We start from the raw sequence: 16,979 nt of genomic DNA, 5'->3' as shown, positions 1-16,979 counted from the left end.
GCATTTTCCCCTGGGAAACAGCGGAAATCCCATACAATTTTCAATGTGACGCGTCTCGCGTACTTCCCCCGTGCAAGATGACATATCCCCCCAGAATCCCAAGAGGATTCCCATGGAAAACTTCTTTTTTGGACTTAAAGGGCAACTATGCACCACACGCATGGACCCACATTTAAGGTCATGTAAACGTTTTTATAATTTCCGCAAAGCTAACTAAACTAGGTCCATCTGAACCACTAAATTCAGCAAGCTGCGCTGTGAGCAATAAAGCGCAGTAGCTAGATCATACGCACAAGCACACAAGGTTTTCTTCGCTACTTCAGGAGAAACTACTGAAATTATGCGCATTTATCAAGATAGCGGCGGCAAAGGAAGCTTCTACAACTACAAGACCAATTACATGCACGCTACAGTACATGGGGAAAAATGCATGTAATTTTGTGTCAGAAATTAGAAACTCGGCACGTGCAGCATAAATTCAAACAGATCACAAAAAAGAAACTGGCCTTCACACAAGAAAACGCCATTTTGGACCAGAAGTTTTTGGCAAAACTCATAATACTGAAATCGTCAAAGAATGCTTAACTTAGTGAGTCATAACTTTTGAAAAGTGATTCGCTAACTCAGGGAAGAACACCGTGTGCGCTTCGACACATTTTAATTTATTAACAAAAGTAATATTTTTTGAAAGAAATCAAGTCAGGTAAGTGTTTTCTTAAGTTGAAGATGTTGTGCATCGCGAATATCTGAATGGATTTCCCTGGGACGTGTCACTTGCAAATTCATATAATAATGCATACCATTTCAAGAAAGAATTATTGAGATTTCATTGTAGACCAATATGTGGAAGAAAGCTTAATTTTGTTTCTGTACAGAAATATCATTTAGCAATTATCCATTTTGGGCAATAATGAATACGTACTTACTTACTTTATTTTCTTGATAATCTTATTGAGCTAAGTTGTGGTACTTGTGTTGCGGTATTTTTAAATGTATAAATTATATAACATAAATCCAGTTTAATATTCGGTTATATAAAACAACAACAGGTTATGGGCACAGTTCATGTCTAATAAAAAATTGATTTGTGAAACACTTTTTATAAAAAGACTTATATTGCCAAAGACACTTCTAAGTGACTTCAAGAAGATGAAAACTATCGTCCGCGATATCGCATTTGGATTGCGGAAGTCAGTCATGTCGGGAAGAAATGCGCCACTTCGGCAGCACTTCGGCGACACTTCGGAAAGTAACTTCTGGAAGTGTCGCCGAAGTGACTCCGAGAAGACCTATAAGGTCTTTGAGGTCGTCCGATTTTAAAAAAATGTAATTTGAAATTCAGAACTAATTAAAAAATGTTATTTCCTAGGAGGTTATATGTTTAAGAACACCGAAGATATAATTTTTTTTAATTTTTTCCCCGATAGTTCCTATGGGAGCTATAAGATATAGTTGTCCTATCCGGCTGGTTCAGACTTAAATACAACCTGCAATAGAAATAAGACTTTTAGGGAAGTTTCAGCCCGATAGCATTAAAGCTGAAAGACTAGTTTGGGTAGAAACTGACGGACAGGCGGACACGGCTAGATCGACTCGTCTAGGGATGCTGATCAAGAATATATATATTTTATGTGGTTGAAATCGTCTCCTTTACTGCGTTGCATACTTCTTACAGAAATCATTATACCCTCTGCAAGGGTATAAAAACACCAAAGATATATATTTTTTTAAATTTTTTCCCCGATAGTTCCTATGGGAGCTATAAGATATAGCCGATCCGGCTTGTTCCGACTTATATACTACCTGCAATAGAAAGAAGTTTTTTGAGAAAGTTTCAGCTCAACTAGCAGCTGCAAACTTATAACACTGCTGATGGAAAAACAATCGGCTGAGCAATGAAAGCAATCGGCAACAATGTGGTGTGCAGTCTTAATTGAATTTTTGACATATTTGGTTCTTACTTTTAAGTGAATAATCAATTTTAATTATTTTTGGCATGTAGATTTTTATATGTATGTATATATTATATACTTATGCATTATATTATATTATATTATGTGGTACAAAACGATTAATTTTACCTGTTACATACATTCCAATGAATCTAGAATACCCTTCTTCTCTACGAATAACATTTTTTAGCTCCCCTACCATTTTGAAATTAAAACTTAATTTTACAGCAAATAACTTATCACTGATGCGCACTGTTATTCTTATCTGTGTCAAAAAATCGAAAATAATTTTTTGCACTTCTTTTAGCTGAGTAACCGGTATCTTAAGATCGATGCCATCGACTATAAAGTTTTCCATTGTATTTAATACCCGTTACTCGTAGAGTAAAGGGGTATACTAGATTCATCGGAATCTGGCTAATCGGATTTTTTTTAAGCACCTAGAACTAATGAAGTTGCCTATTGAATGCCATTTAAAATTATGTGTCATAAGGAGGGAGGAATATAATGATTTGTAAAAATACTAGAAAAGTCGCGCTAAACTTGAAATCGTAAAGAAAAATTAATTTTATAAAATCTGAATATTTTTTAATTGTGAGGCGAATTTTTCCGAGCTTTAATATATTTGCCTTAAAAATTTTTTTCGTTTATTTTTTAGCAAATAAGTAAAAAACTTGTATCGGGTCTTGGACGAAAAAAATTGTTTTTATAGTTTTTTGGAAAATATGCGAATCAAAACTGTAACTTAAAAAAGGGATTTGATTTCTGAATGAATGACCCATATTTAGGGCAAAGTGCCATAGTTCGTAAAACAAAAAGTCATCTAAAATCGCTTCTGAATCTAGAAAATCACCATTAAATTGCGGGCTAATGCGTTGAAAATACCTGAATGTCGTGCGTTTAAGCCAAAGTGGGGTCAATATTTATTTTGCTATATTGTGCAAGTATTTAAATCAATTTTGTGTGCAAAAGCAGTCAAAAATTATTGTATATCTATTATAAATATATTTAAATTCTTTAAAAGAATAGTTTAAAAAATATGTATATTGCATTAAAATTTCTGTTTTTATCACTGTAGACGGCAGTCCATGTAGTGACGAAGCGCACCAGGAGAGTTTGCGAAGGCGACTACTATGAAGAAATGAAAATTTACAATAATGGCCCGATTGTTTTAAGTGATACATAAATCGGTAAATGGGTGAAAGAGCGGTGAAAGTGTAAAGGTAAAAATTTAGAATTTATAATCCGTTGGGCTGGTGGTAATAACTAACCCCGATTTTTACCTAGTTGTATTCGCACTTAAAATATGACACCTCAACTTTCAAATTCGGATGCTCTGTTCAAAAGCAATACGCAAAACAACATATTCGGGTTCCTCTCAAAATGAAAATTTTATTTTGTCAGTTTGTCATTTTGTCTTAAAACGTTATTTCAGAGTCCTGAAAAGTCTAGACGGTGTTAAACAGCTCAATATAAGAAATATAAGTTCTACTACTTTTGGAAAAAATAACTAGTTTAGGGAGAAAACAGCAATACCTAATAATAGCTAATCTTTGTATACCCGTAACTTGTGAAGTACTGAAGGTGTGCTATACGTCGTTAGATATTATTTTGAAATACTATGTACGCCTTTAAATACGATTTGTCTAAATATCACCGTTCAAAAATTATGAGACAATGTTTTTTTTTACGATTTTTTTTAACCTTTTTTCTGATTTCTCAAAAATGGGTCTAACCATATCAAAAGTAAACAATGTAGAAAATGTATTTATTTACTAGATCGTATATCAAATTTTTGTCACAAAAGTTTTTTTGTTTGATGTAAGAATAAAATAAGACAAACAAGAAAGGAAGTTATCTTCGGCAAGCCAAAGTTTGTATACCCACGCACTTATAAGAAATAATGAACGTTAATAACACCATGTTAAATTTAAAAGGATTGGTGCCAGCTTCAGTGATATTAAAGAAAAAAATATACGAGTATTTCAGTATTTTTCTTGCGATTCCTTGACAGCTATAAATCAAAATAATATGTTTAAAAACACCGAAACTATAATTTTTACGTATTATTTTCCCCACCAATTTTCCCTCCCTTATACCCTCTGCAAAGGTATAAACATAATTTGATGTCTTTTGTGAGAATATTTCTTAGGCCCCAACAAAATGAAATATGAACCGTTTAAACGCGTCGCCCGGCGCGAAGTGTCTGTGGTGTTGCGGTAGTAATCCTCTCGACTGCGAATCCAGCGGTCGCTAGTTCAAAAAGGGAGTGTTTTTTTTTGTTTTTCCCTGATTCTGGTCCATGACTATTTTTAATTATTATAATTGTAACTATCTGTTTTCCAACATGCCGCGAGTGACCGAATGAGCTCATTCTCTCAAATTATATAAAACAAGAAAGGAAATTAACTTCGGCAAGTTTGTATACCCTTGCAGTAAAAAAAATAATCAATAATTTTATTAAATTGAATTCAAAATTCTTAAAAATATAAAAATTTTTATTCCCAATATTATAATAAAATATGTCAAAAAGCCCCAAAGCTATAATTTGTTTCAAATTATTTCCCATCAATTATTCGATCGTTCCTATGACAGCTATATGATAAAGTCGTCCGATCAGAACTAATTAAAAAATGTTATTTACAAGCTTATAAGGTTATATGTTAAAAAATATCAAAGATATAATTTTTATTTCATGTTTTCCGACTAATTTTACGATCGTTCCTATGACAGCTATATGATATAGTTGTCCGATTTTTATAAAATTTAATTCGAAAACCAAAACCAAATAAAAAATGTTATTTCCAAGCGTAGGAGGTTATATGTTAAAAAACACCGAAGATATAATTTTTCAAAATTATTTTACCACTCATTTTCCGATTGTTCCTATGGGAGCTATATGATATAGTCCTCCGATTTTGATAAAATTTAATTCGAAATTTAGAAATGTTATATCCAAGCTTAGAAAGGTATATGTTAGAAAACACCAAAGTTATAATTTTTTTTAAATTTTTTCCCCGGTAGTTCCTATGGGAGCTATAAGATATAGTTATCCGATCCGGCTGGTTACGACTTATATACTACCTGCAATAGAAAGATTTCTGGGAAAGTTTCAGCCCTATAGCTTTAAAACTTAGAGACTAGTTTGCGTAGAAACGGACGGACAGATGGACAGACGGTCGGACAGACGGACATCTCTAGACCGACTCGTCTTGTGACGCTGATCAAGAATATATATATATATATATATATATATATATGGGGTCGGAAACGTCTCCTTCACTGCGTTGTAAGCTTCTGACTGAAATAATTATACCCTCTATAAGGGTATAAAAAGGACTTTAAATTAAAGAAAGAAGAAAGTAACACAAATAAAAAATTTTGCCGAGAACCAGCAAACATATTAAAACATGTTTTTTACCTTTAAAATGAAAATACACCGTGCATTAAAGATAAATTTCCTTAAATTTAAAAAAAATTAGTCTTATAATACCCGTTACTCGTAGATTAAAAGGGTACACTAGATTTGTCGGAAAGTATGTAACAAGTAGAAGGAAGCGTTTCTGACCCTATAAAGTACATATATTTTTCATCAGGATACATAACTAGTTGAGTCTAGCCACATCCGTGTGTCCCACTCTAGCGCCCACAAACGGTATAAATGCTTAAATCTGCCTGCCACCCACTTAACATCTACTGAAATAGCCGGTAGGTGCCGCCCTGAAATATCGCTCTGTTGTTTATATATCTTTAATTCCCATTTTAGTTTACCTTTGAAAACAGAAAAAATTACCCTAGATTTCAAAAATGTATCCTGGATTAAAAAAAATGTCCTAAAGGTAAGACCATACCCGAAGATTTTTAAAAAATATTGCCCTTATTTTGGTACCTAGTCCATGGACCCCGTTGTAACCAATTTTTTGAGTGTATACACTACAGATTTGCGCAGGTGCCTTGTGAAGCCTCCACCTGCTTTTGGGAAATTGGAATTTCATGGAGTTCAACCGTTATGTGAAGTAGGTAAATGCGGGCTGTCATAATGTGTCGGAATTGTCACAGCTAGATGGAAGGGCAGAATTTAAATATTTTTAAATCAGCACACCACCAAGGGAAAATCTTTACCACTGGAACACGGAGCGACGTCAGCAAATACGCTGGAAGCCGTTCAGTTCGTGTAAATCACACGAACTGGCGTTCGCGCAGCTGAAATGTGGCTGGAAATAAAATCAATAGCCGACGACATCCCCGACCATGACAGCATATGTACAAAGCGGCAAAATAAACAGCATGAACACCACAAAACTGTATGCAAGCTCATAAAATAATTTTCACAGCTTGGCAAGGAACAAAAAATAGGGCACATTTTGGTGGATTTGCCAGACATAGACAACCACAGCCGTCCACAGATGGCTACATAAAAGCCTATGTATAACTATCAACAAAAAGTGTTGTAAAACCTGGAGTCAAACTGTCTTTGGCTTTTGCAAAAAATCCGCAAAACACCCAACGGATTTTGAACACAATTGCTTGTTTGCTTTGACGGAGTGTAGAATGGTTGAAGGGGGAATGGAATTGTCTCGAGTACCTAGAAGGATAACCTAACCTAGAAAAAAAAAGAAATCGAATCAGCCTCTCCCAGTCCAACCATTTCAGTCCAAGGTCGCAGGCCTCCGCAGTGTATGTGGCTCGGCCAGGTTTTTGGGACGACCTCAGAGGGTTTGGCGCGTCAGTTGGACAGTCATGACTTTTGAACTGACATCCAATGGGACTCGGCAGGCCCGCGGGAAACTGCTTTTCAAGCGACATGAATGGCAAATTCGCCAGACAACAATTCGCTAGAACAGCAAATTCGCTGTCAAAGAGACTCTGTCAAACAAGTTTTATTCCGTTTGCTAACAGCTAATAATTGGCAGTGCGCAATAAACTGGTTCCTTTTCCAGCCCACATTTTGAGCGGCAGACCTTGTCCTGCCGAATTGGCTGAGAACTTTCAGGTCTGTATGCAAACAAAAAATAAGTTCAGACCATTTGTGGCAGAACTGCCGTCAGAAGCCATATTAATGTGCTTCTAATACAACTGTTACCCATGTGAGTCACATGTGTTGAGTTGCGACAGGTCCTGCGATGGCCATACCCATTTGCCGGCAGCTGTTGCTGTTATTGGAGCTCAAAGTTTAGAGAAAACAAAACGAAAATGTTTACATCTTTTTGATTGACTGAGAAGAAGAGTCGCTAGGTGCGTGGCTCCCATACAATACGAATATTAAGAATAGATGCGGAAATATTGCATATACGAATTAAGTGACGCCAGCTAGACGGGGTCTACCGTCTCGGCATAGTTGTACAGCTTGTGCCAGCACACAACATTTTTATTACTTCTACCTACATCTTCAAAGTTTCGGAAGCAACCATTTTTCAGACAAATTCAGATACTCGCTCTTCGTTAAATCGGAAATGGTGTCCATAAAATGTTGAAGGACTTCCGTCTTTTAGATATTAATAATAATTTTCTTGTTGCCTTTCCAACCTTTTTAATTCGGCATCGGGACATACCTTTGGCTTATTTTGGCTAAACGTATACCTTAACGAGGGCCTGACACAAATGTTGTACATGTAACGACTGCTTGGTATCCGATTTGTGGCATGCAAGGCGGCTGGGAAGAGTAGTGATAAAGTGCAATATCTTCCATTATACCCTAAATAATCAGTTCCTTCCAAAATAATTTATTATACCCTTGCAGAGGGTATAATTATTTTAGTCAGAAGTTTGTAATGCAGTGAAGGAGACGGTTCCGACCCCATAAAGTACCTATATTCTTGATCAGCGTCACTAGACGTCCGTCCGTCTGGACAACTATATATTGTCCGGATCGGACAACTACATCTAAAAGTTCCTACTGTTGGGCAAAAAAAAATATTGGGCGTGAATTTTTAAATGTATGTATTTCCTTAAACTGTTAGGATCAACTTTGTAAAAATGGTTGATTTATTTTTATTTGTTTAATAAAAGCATTAAACCTAAAATGAAGGAACAGATTCATTGGTTTCCACCTGTATTTATGTATCCTTCGTACAAATCTACATACATATCCAATGTTTATATTATTAATTTGTGTATGTTTAATTGGGTTTATCGGAGAAGATACAGAGATACAGAGATTTGAGCAAACTATATAGTGCTATATAGGTATTTTTACATCTTTATAAGTTCTACCTGAATTCCGCTGTAGCAAACCAACTACACGTATATGTTTATAAATCTGAAAATCAAAACAGTGCGCTTTATTTATTACTTTACGTTAGATTAAAATAGTTATAAGCATGTATACATATAAACTATGTTATAGTAATAACATATATATATATTATAAGCCTGTAAGTAATAAAATATTAAATAAAAATCGAATCGTAAATATATATTTCAGTTTAATATAAGTATAAGATTACTATAAGTAAATCTTTTTTTGTCGGTTTTTTTGGGAAAGGTATTAAATTTGAACCCATTTTTATACCCTTGCAGAGGGTGGTTCGATTTCAGTCAGAAGTTTGCAACGCAGTAAAGGAGACGTTTCCGACCCCATAAATTATATATATGATGATGAGTCGATCTAGCCATGTTCATCTGACCGTCCGTCCGTTTCTACGCAAACGCTGAAACTTTCCCAAAAGTCTTCTTTCTCTTGGGGATCGGACAACTATATCTTATTCCGACCCCATAAATTATATATATTCTTAATCAGGTGCACTAGCCTATAAGAGGCATGCAGATTCCTGGGCTTCCTGTCCAGCGCAAGTTTTAACTTATTTTTAACTGAAATGTATTTCTCTCATCACTACAATATTTACAATAAATTAACTATTTAAGGAATTTTTTCTTTTTGTCACTCCCTCTATCTCTTCAATACTTCTTTATACCAATTCTAATAATCAAATTCCGATTAGTTTAATGTCAGTTTTAAGTTGCTGAAAAATAATTCAGCAATTTAAAATTCTTTTTGGCGGCGGAGCTGTATCGCTGGTACTGCAGGAGCATTTTTAAAGTTTGGGTCCTACGCGGCCTCTGCACGAACACAGTCTAAGATCAAATTTCTTATACTTTGGACCGCGGCTAACGGCGCTTATCAGCATTGACCCGGGTATTTTTTCTGGCTCATCTAAGTACCGCGCTGAAAAATAGGCGAAAAGCGTTAGCTGCCTATTTCCCTCGCTCACTCCAATGGCGATCGACATGCACAATCGACTATACGGCTTCTTAGCGATTGGCAAAGCTATTTGGATCTAATAAAATGACAACCTAATAACTTCTGAGGGTTTCATCCTATATTGGCAAAAATATACCCCCAAATTGACTAGAAATCAGATAGAGAACAGCAGGATTTGACTTTAGTTGTGCATCTAATCACTTAGAGGATGACAATCATTACAACAAAGTCGTAGCAATTAGCCGTGTCCTTTGGGCTCCTACTGATCAGATGGGTCTTTTCTAAGGCCCAGTCGCTTATCTTTAATTGCATTGTTTGCATTCAGCACGCTGCAAATAAATATGCCTGTTGAGCTATGTATGTATGTATGAGCTGTATGATTGCCGTGCCGAATGAGAAAAAATGTTGAAAGTCTATTATTTTATTAAATCCTGTAATACATTTTCGTCACAAAAGTTTGATATCAGAACTTTTCTTTGTTGTACAGTCAAAAAATGTAGAACGGTTTTAAAAATTTTCTTTCTCACCTTAGTTTTCTCAGTTTCAATATGAAAGCGATGTCGATTTATGTACTCCTACCTAAATTCAATCTGGGTTTTCTTTTCTGGACGAAAGGAAAAGCTTTAAAGAAAATGAGATTGAGGGAAGAGAGTGACCAAACTCCTCTCTTAATATTGCCGCGAGTTTATTATATATTATTATATATGTATATAAAATCGGGAGGATTCCCCTGAGAAACTTTTATTTTGGAATACATTGCGTCGAATAAAACTTGTGGAAAATAAACTTACCTTACAACATCATCATAATCAAGACAAAATTGATGCCACGAAATGGCAAGCCTTTGCAGTTATGAACTTGAGTCCCCCCAATACAAACGCACCAAGTCCAAATAATTTGATTCTAGCACTGCCAGAAGAAACAAGTACAGCTGAACAGAGACACAACGAAAAAAAATACAATTTGCTCTTCCAGACACAGACACACACGCTATGTCAATTCCACCATTATCAATTGGGCCAACTACATCTCAACTATCCGCAAGACAGGTGCTCCCTCCGGAGCTTCCAATATTCAATGGCAACGCGGAGAACCGGCCAATCTTCACCAGCAGGTACGAGAACAAACGCAGAAAACATGCTTCGGCTCCAAAAGTGCTTCAAGGAATAAGCCTGTAAATTGGTGCGTAATAAGTTACTACTTCCAGCGCTAGATCCAGAATTAATTAACACCCAAAAAACATTTTTTGGACGCCCAGAGCATATTGTTGAGCCTTTGAATGTTAAAATCAGAAAGATCAACTTGCACACCACAAATCTGTTTTTGATTTCGCTACGGCAGAACGCAATGCGTGCGCCACTATGAAAGTCAGCAACCTGACCTCTCATCTTGACATCCCAATACGCTAGCTTCTTGATAAGCTGTCCACGCCACAGAAACTGATCTGTTCCTTACACACCAGGAGTGACGTCATACCAGTTGCTAAGTCATTCAGACTGGCTGTACAAATTAGCAAAAGGTTCATTGACCATCATAACCGGACCAAGTTCAAGGACCAGCAGTGTTAACACTCACACACAAGCTCATTGATGAAAATATTTGGCGAATCCTTTTTCTTCAACCCTCGAACCGCTGTGCCTACATTGGATTGCCGAAACCACTTGTATAGAGAAACATCTACCAGGGCTCATATTCTAAAATAAGTAGCGGGAAGTCCAAAAAGGCTGTCGCTAAAAAACGTACCTTCGTACCCAAACAGAGCCTCAATGTCAATAAATAATGTAATCAATACTCACACTTGCAAGCATTGCCATTAAAATCATATTTCAACGGACTACCGATGCTTCTGATTGCTGCCAACAACTGGGCTTTGGCAATACCTTGTAATTTGTGAGTGAAAACTCAACGTCCCTATCGCCTCAAAGTGTTCATGTTCAAGGAACAACTAATTCTCGTCTCGGTGTGGCGGTACTCGAAGAAGCATTCGGGCGGCGTTTGCTGCGTCAATATCTTTATTCTCGTAATTTTTGTAACGAAGAACCGCTAAAAACTACTTCGTCGTCTGATGAGCTGGAAGTTTTTTGTAGAGCACAGTAGAATGGCATTGACAATTAATGTTTGACAAGGCAATACAAAAAAATGAATTACGCGCCGCACCGCATCGCTCCAGAGCGCGATAGGGAAATAACTTTTCCCGAAAGAAGGAAAATCTTTTTTGAAAAGCCTACGCAACACGAAGATTAAGCTGCCACATGCGACCAAGTTTTGTATACAGGTAAAGAGAACCGTTTCCGACCCCATAGAGTATATTTGTTCTTGATTAGGATCACTAGCCGAGTCGATCTAGCCATGTCCGCCTGTCCGTCTGTCCATATGAACGCTGAGTTCTCAGATACTATAAAAGCTAGAACCGTAGGACTTGGCAAGCAGATTCCTGGGGCTCCTGCGCAGTGCAAGTTAGTTTCAGCGGGGTGCCCCGCCCACTTTAACGTCCACAACCCGCGAAAATAGCGCCTACAGTTTTTATGATAGAACAAAAATATTAACTGAAATGCATTTGTCTCATCAATACGTATGAATTGACCCAAAAAAAATGTACCACGCCCACAAATCGCTCAAAGTTGTGGTGGCCACAGTTGTCATGCTAGACATTTTTTTCCCTAAAATGTATTTGTCTCTTTAAAATGTTTCGATTGACCTAAAAAATATTTGCCACGCCTACTCTAACGCCCCCAAACGGCTAAACGCTTAAAACTGTTTGCCGCCCACATAACGTATACCAAAATAGCTGGTATGTTTTTTTTGCTGCTATATAATATCTCCATTTTTATTTTTCTCCCTCAAGCTGAGTAACTGGTATCTGATAGTCGAGGCACTCGACTATAGCGTTCTTCCTTGTTTTTACCTTTTATCCTAACAAGCCAAATGCCTCTTCCAAGAGCCATGGAAAGTATCTTAATGAATTTGTGGTAAATGGAACCGATTATCTCAACCCTATGACTGATGTTTAAATGTCGTTTTGAGTCGGTCGTATCGCTGTGCAGACATCGCTAAAATGTTTCATCAGATAATTATAACAACGATTAATTTGGCTTACCAAAAATTTTCAGGTTCCGAGGACTTTTTTTTTGGTGGCGATGACATTGGAATTAAATGAATTCATGGATTCCTGTCCGAGAGTTTTGGATCCATTACACAAGCCCGTTACGTAAAGTGGATTTCCAACTTTACCTCACTACTTCAGCTTCTTATGGTACGCAATGTCGACAGCCCAATTAACAATAACTTAGGGGGTCCCGAGAAGGTGTTTAATATGTCATCATATCATTTTCTGAATTGGGAGATTAAAACAAGACTTTTTGAGTAGGGAGTTAAACGCCAGAGATTTTTGATACATTTTTGACCATCGATACTATTTATAGTGCCATAGATTGTTTTACCAACCCTACTGTCGGGTTGATTGGTTTCATAAAGGTTTGGTTGGTACACCCAAAAAATCTATGACTGTTAAATGAGAAAGTGTGCGTGAAAATGACACTTAACCTTGAATCAAGTTATTGGGATCCTAATTAAGAAAGTATACTACATTGTATTAAAAATTGTATTTGACCCTAAATGATGTCAATTTGACAAGCCCACCACGTCATTGATACCGATAAAAGCTTTCTTTGATTGTGAGTATCTTGACCTTTTCTCACGTATCGGTTCCCTTCAGTTCCACCGTCCGGTCGCCGGGATATGTCCGAGCGCAAAAAGCTTTTTTGTTTTTTTTTTCTACCTAAAACTGTATGCTGCTGTCGATGTCAGCAGAGAATTCGCAGCAGCGTAGAAAGCAGGTGCATTCTGTTTAAATTATGAAAAGAGAAGCAGCGGCTATTTTAATTGTGCGCTGCTACTTATTTTAATTTATTAATAGAAGTGATATTTTTTGATAAAAATCAAGTCAGGTAAGTACTTCTTTTAGTTGAAGATATGGTGCGTCGATCCACGTTTAAAGAACGTCCCTTTTGGAGTTTTTTTTATACATTTTATAATACAACCCAAAAGGTTCTGGTTCCGTTACCCGAAAGTGGTGTGATGAAATCCCTCAACGGGTTTTACACAGTCTACAGTCAAACGTCTACAAGTAAACAAGTAAAGCACATTTTTTTAAACACATATTATTTTTTTCCGGAGCGTTTGCCAGGAATTCCGAGGACCCGGACAAATATTTAAGAAAAGCTATGAAAAACATTAAAAACAAATTATCTAAAAAAAAAAAAGTAAAAGTAAATTAATATGTATGTATTTTAAATTCCATATTTGAAAAGGAAAAATCGAGATTTTCCAAAGGGATTTCCCTTGGACGAGTCCCTTGAAGGTTAAAGTCCATGGAAAAATCGCGAATTTCCGATGGGATTTTCCTGGGACATTTCCCTTGCAGGGGACAGGCCATTCAACAAATGAACAGGGAACAGGGGAAATCCAAGGGGCCTTTTCCCCGGGGAATTTCCCGTGCGCCAGGACATGTCCCCTCGTAATCCCAAGGGGATTCCCCTGGAAAACTTTTTTGGAACTGAAGGGTTTTTATGGCATTTGAACTTAACGCCCGCGGAAAACGTTATGCGACAGACCAACTGATAAGGTGTCCGTCTCTTATGCGAAAAGTCCCCGGTTCAAGTAAGCTCCGACGATTTTAATATTTAAGAACAATATAAATTTGTCCTTATCAATTGAAATAACCAAAGTTGCATTTAAAATGATTTTAGACTACAAATAAAAAAAAACAAACTTGTCACGGGGAGGACTTGAACAGAAATACAGGTACGGATATGCGAAATACTGAAGGGCCATGCCCAATCTATTCAGCCATTTTTCAGACTTACAACAAAAGAGCAATGTACCTTTAATAATAATCTTGCATAAAGAACAACTATGGAAGTGTAAATAGCTTTAAATTTTGTAACCAATTACAGCATACTATACTATTATTAAATATTTATATATATTTCTAATTAAGAAATTTGGCAAATTCCAGGAATCTATAATAATTTAGCATTTTTACTGGAAATTAATTTTGAGAGCTAGACCGATGCGAGGTTTTAGGATATTTAGTATGAATCGATCTTGGCTCACCCTGAAATCGAGTTAGTGAAGATTCTTACCACGTTAAGGGGCGGTTTTGTTTGATTAAGTAATGAGCCGAGCTCCAATTGTAACATTTTATTACCTTTAACTTTTAAAAACGCAAAAATTAGTGCATCGGCTTACGCAAAACTCCTTTTGTAACCTAAAGGACGAACTGGTTACCCAGCCAAAAACTTCAATGCCGTTTGACCTACAGAAACTGTCTGCTATGTTTATGTGAAGAAAGTCATAATTTTCCCTGAAAAAAGCACACTTTAAAAATGTAGATTGCGTTTTACACGAAGCAAAAATAAGGGTATTGAGAAACATTTTTTAAAATGTACATTTTCTTGTGTTTTTTGTTACTAGACGCAGTACTGCAACAGACCAAGGAAAGTAAAGCCTATAAGGGAATTCTCTGAGCCAAAGAATGTATTCGAGGTATGGTAATTTGCAAGCTTCTAAAAGAGTTTGGTGTGGAACTTTCGCAAAGGGGTCGATCTATTACAATGATTTCAGGAGCATTGAAGGATAGGGTATTTTACCGCTACCAATAAAAGGAAAATGTTTGGCCATTATATGGGCATTAGCAAAGCTACGGAATTACCTATGAGTGGTCAAGGAAATAGACATCTAAACAGACACCAACCGCCAACTTCCGCAGTATCAAAATTACATCCTAATTCCAAGATTAAAAGGATGATGGCGTGTATAGAAGATGCTGTGTTGGCTTTCGACATTTCTGGCTAGAGAGCCTGGTTATCATCGTGTTATCAAGATAGAAAGTAAATGTTGTGGAAACGCGAGACGCCGAGTCTTGCGTGGCGGCAATACAGAATGAGCTTTCGCTTACTCATGCTATACAAGCAAAAGACAAACCGCTGAATTGTTTTCAGAACCAAATAATCCTGGACAAATGTTGTACTCTTCCGGAAACAAGGATCTGCACACAATTAACTACGACGAGAGAGTACTCGATGAACTCGCATATAAAATCCTCACCAGAAGTGTAAACGCAATACGTTGGCAATGATTCAAGATAACTTGGTCTGGGTATTTCAAGTCACACAGATTTGGCACTGCAAGAATAGAGTAACAGACATTTTTGCGGTTGATGAGAGAAGAGGAACCCTTACGGCCAAACAGAAAGGGCCTATAGAGCAGCCCAAGAAAACGAAAGGCAGGTTCACTTCCCAAAAATGGCTAAAGAATCGCTAGCAATGGAAAAACGTAAGTTATGGTCAAGTAAGATAGTCATCCGAGAAAACAGTCTCATAGAGGGCAAAAAATATATTTTACATATCCTTTTCTGGATCCCAATGAATGCCTAGAACCTTTGTCAGCGATAATTGACCCAATCACCAAGTTCCTTGACTGCACATTTCATCGATTGAATTAACTCATTTTGTTTGTGAATATGGGCCTTATCGTTATGTGCTTTCGACAGTAGATCGTCCACATAAAACTGGCCTTTCAGGATCTTTGCAGTAGTAGGGAACTCGTGTTGATGGTCGTGGTGCGCAGGATGTGCCGTATGTTACTGTCGAAAGTTCGTTTTGCTTAATAGGATTTGTTTAATATTCTCTACAGACAATACGCTGATAGCCGCAATGGTTGGCAGCCAGACAACCAGATTTGCCGATACATTCTGACAATATCTGCTGAGAAGACGAACTTGAACATTCAAATCGAGAAAGGTACGACCCGTAACTTTTGGGAGATTACGTTTGTCAATGTCTTCTGGCGACAGTTCTTGCATGTGGCCCAACTGAAGATAGGCCCGCATAAATTGCATGTACTGTGAGTGCAGATTGTGAGTGCTCTTGTAATGCATCTGAAAACTGTTCCTTGAAGTTTTTGAACGGAAGTTCGACGATGTAACGCCCCTTGGGGTCACGAGTGGTTGTCTGACAAATGGCTGTTCAACTCCATCGTCATCTGGTTTTCCATGAAATTCCTGATTGACATCCTCGAGCTTCCAAAAGCGCCGTAGAGATGCGTCAATGTCAACAGCCGTGTGCATTTTTGTTGTAGATGAACAGCCGGTGGTTACGATAGATGTAATGATCCATCCAAATATTGTCGAAATGGCGATGATGTTGCCCTCATCGTCGATCATCTTTTGACCGGTGAACACGGTCCAAACGTAGTCGCCGCCAAGGAGTATGTCGACTGGCGCCAACGACTGACAGTCAGAATCCCCAAGCTCAAAGCCAGCGAATGCCTTGAGTACTGAGGCGGCGATATCGTGTCTTGCAAATGTGGAGGTAATTTTGCTGAGTATATAGGCACGTACTTTCATTGTGCGATCCGAGATCTTCGACTGCAAGTCCAGTGTGCTGCAGCCTCTAATTGTCTTAGCCTTGATAGACGAAATCCCGGACACCAAGATTCGTGACGGTAAGCGTGCCAGTCCGAGTGCCTGAACGCACCGCTCTGAAATCACCCACTTTAATTTTAAGGTCGTTTATTGATCTGCTGTTGTTGTTCCAGAAAACGAACTAGGGTTTTCTTCCACACTCCTGATGCCATTGATGCCTTGTCAGGGTTTCCAGATTGTTCTATATTTTATTCTCCTGAGCTTCTTCATAGGTGCGTATATTTCAAAGTGGTAAAGTTAGTATTTCTTATACCAAAAGGATATTAACAACAACAATGCACCTACATGAAAAATTGAGGAATCTCAAGAACTACACAGTTAAAAATGAAAATTAAAATTG

General features: G+C 37.3%; 1 protein-coding gene across 8 annotated transcripts in view; it reads right to left on the bottom strand.

The window, feature by feature from the left end:
• Positions 1-16,979, bottom strand: part of LOC108026473 (zwei Ig domain protein zig-8) — a 98,715-nt gene that overhangs the window by 47,496 nt on the left and 34,240 nt on the right. For 2 of the 8 annotated variants that reach the window (XM_017097415.3, XM_017097416.3), the window contains exon 2: positions 12,251-12,484. The exons of the other annotated variants lie outside the window; for them this stretch is intronic. The gene's annotated coding sequence lies outside the window, so the exon portion shown is untranslated. The remainder of the gene's footprint in view (positions 1-12,250; positions 12,485-16,979) is intronic. 8 annotated transcript variants of the gene reach the window in all.

This window comes from Drosophila biarmipes, chromosome 2R (genome assembly GCF_025231255.1).
Source record: "Drosophila biarmipes strain raj3 chromosome 2R, RU_DBia_V1.1, whole genome shotgun sequence".
NCBI lineage: Eukaryota > Metazoa > Arthropoda > Insecta > Diptera > Drosophilidae > Drosophila > Drosophila biarmipes.
This window is presented reverse-complemented; position numbering and strand designations above follow the sequence as displayed.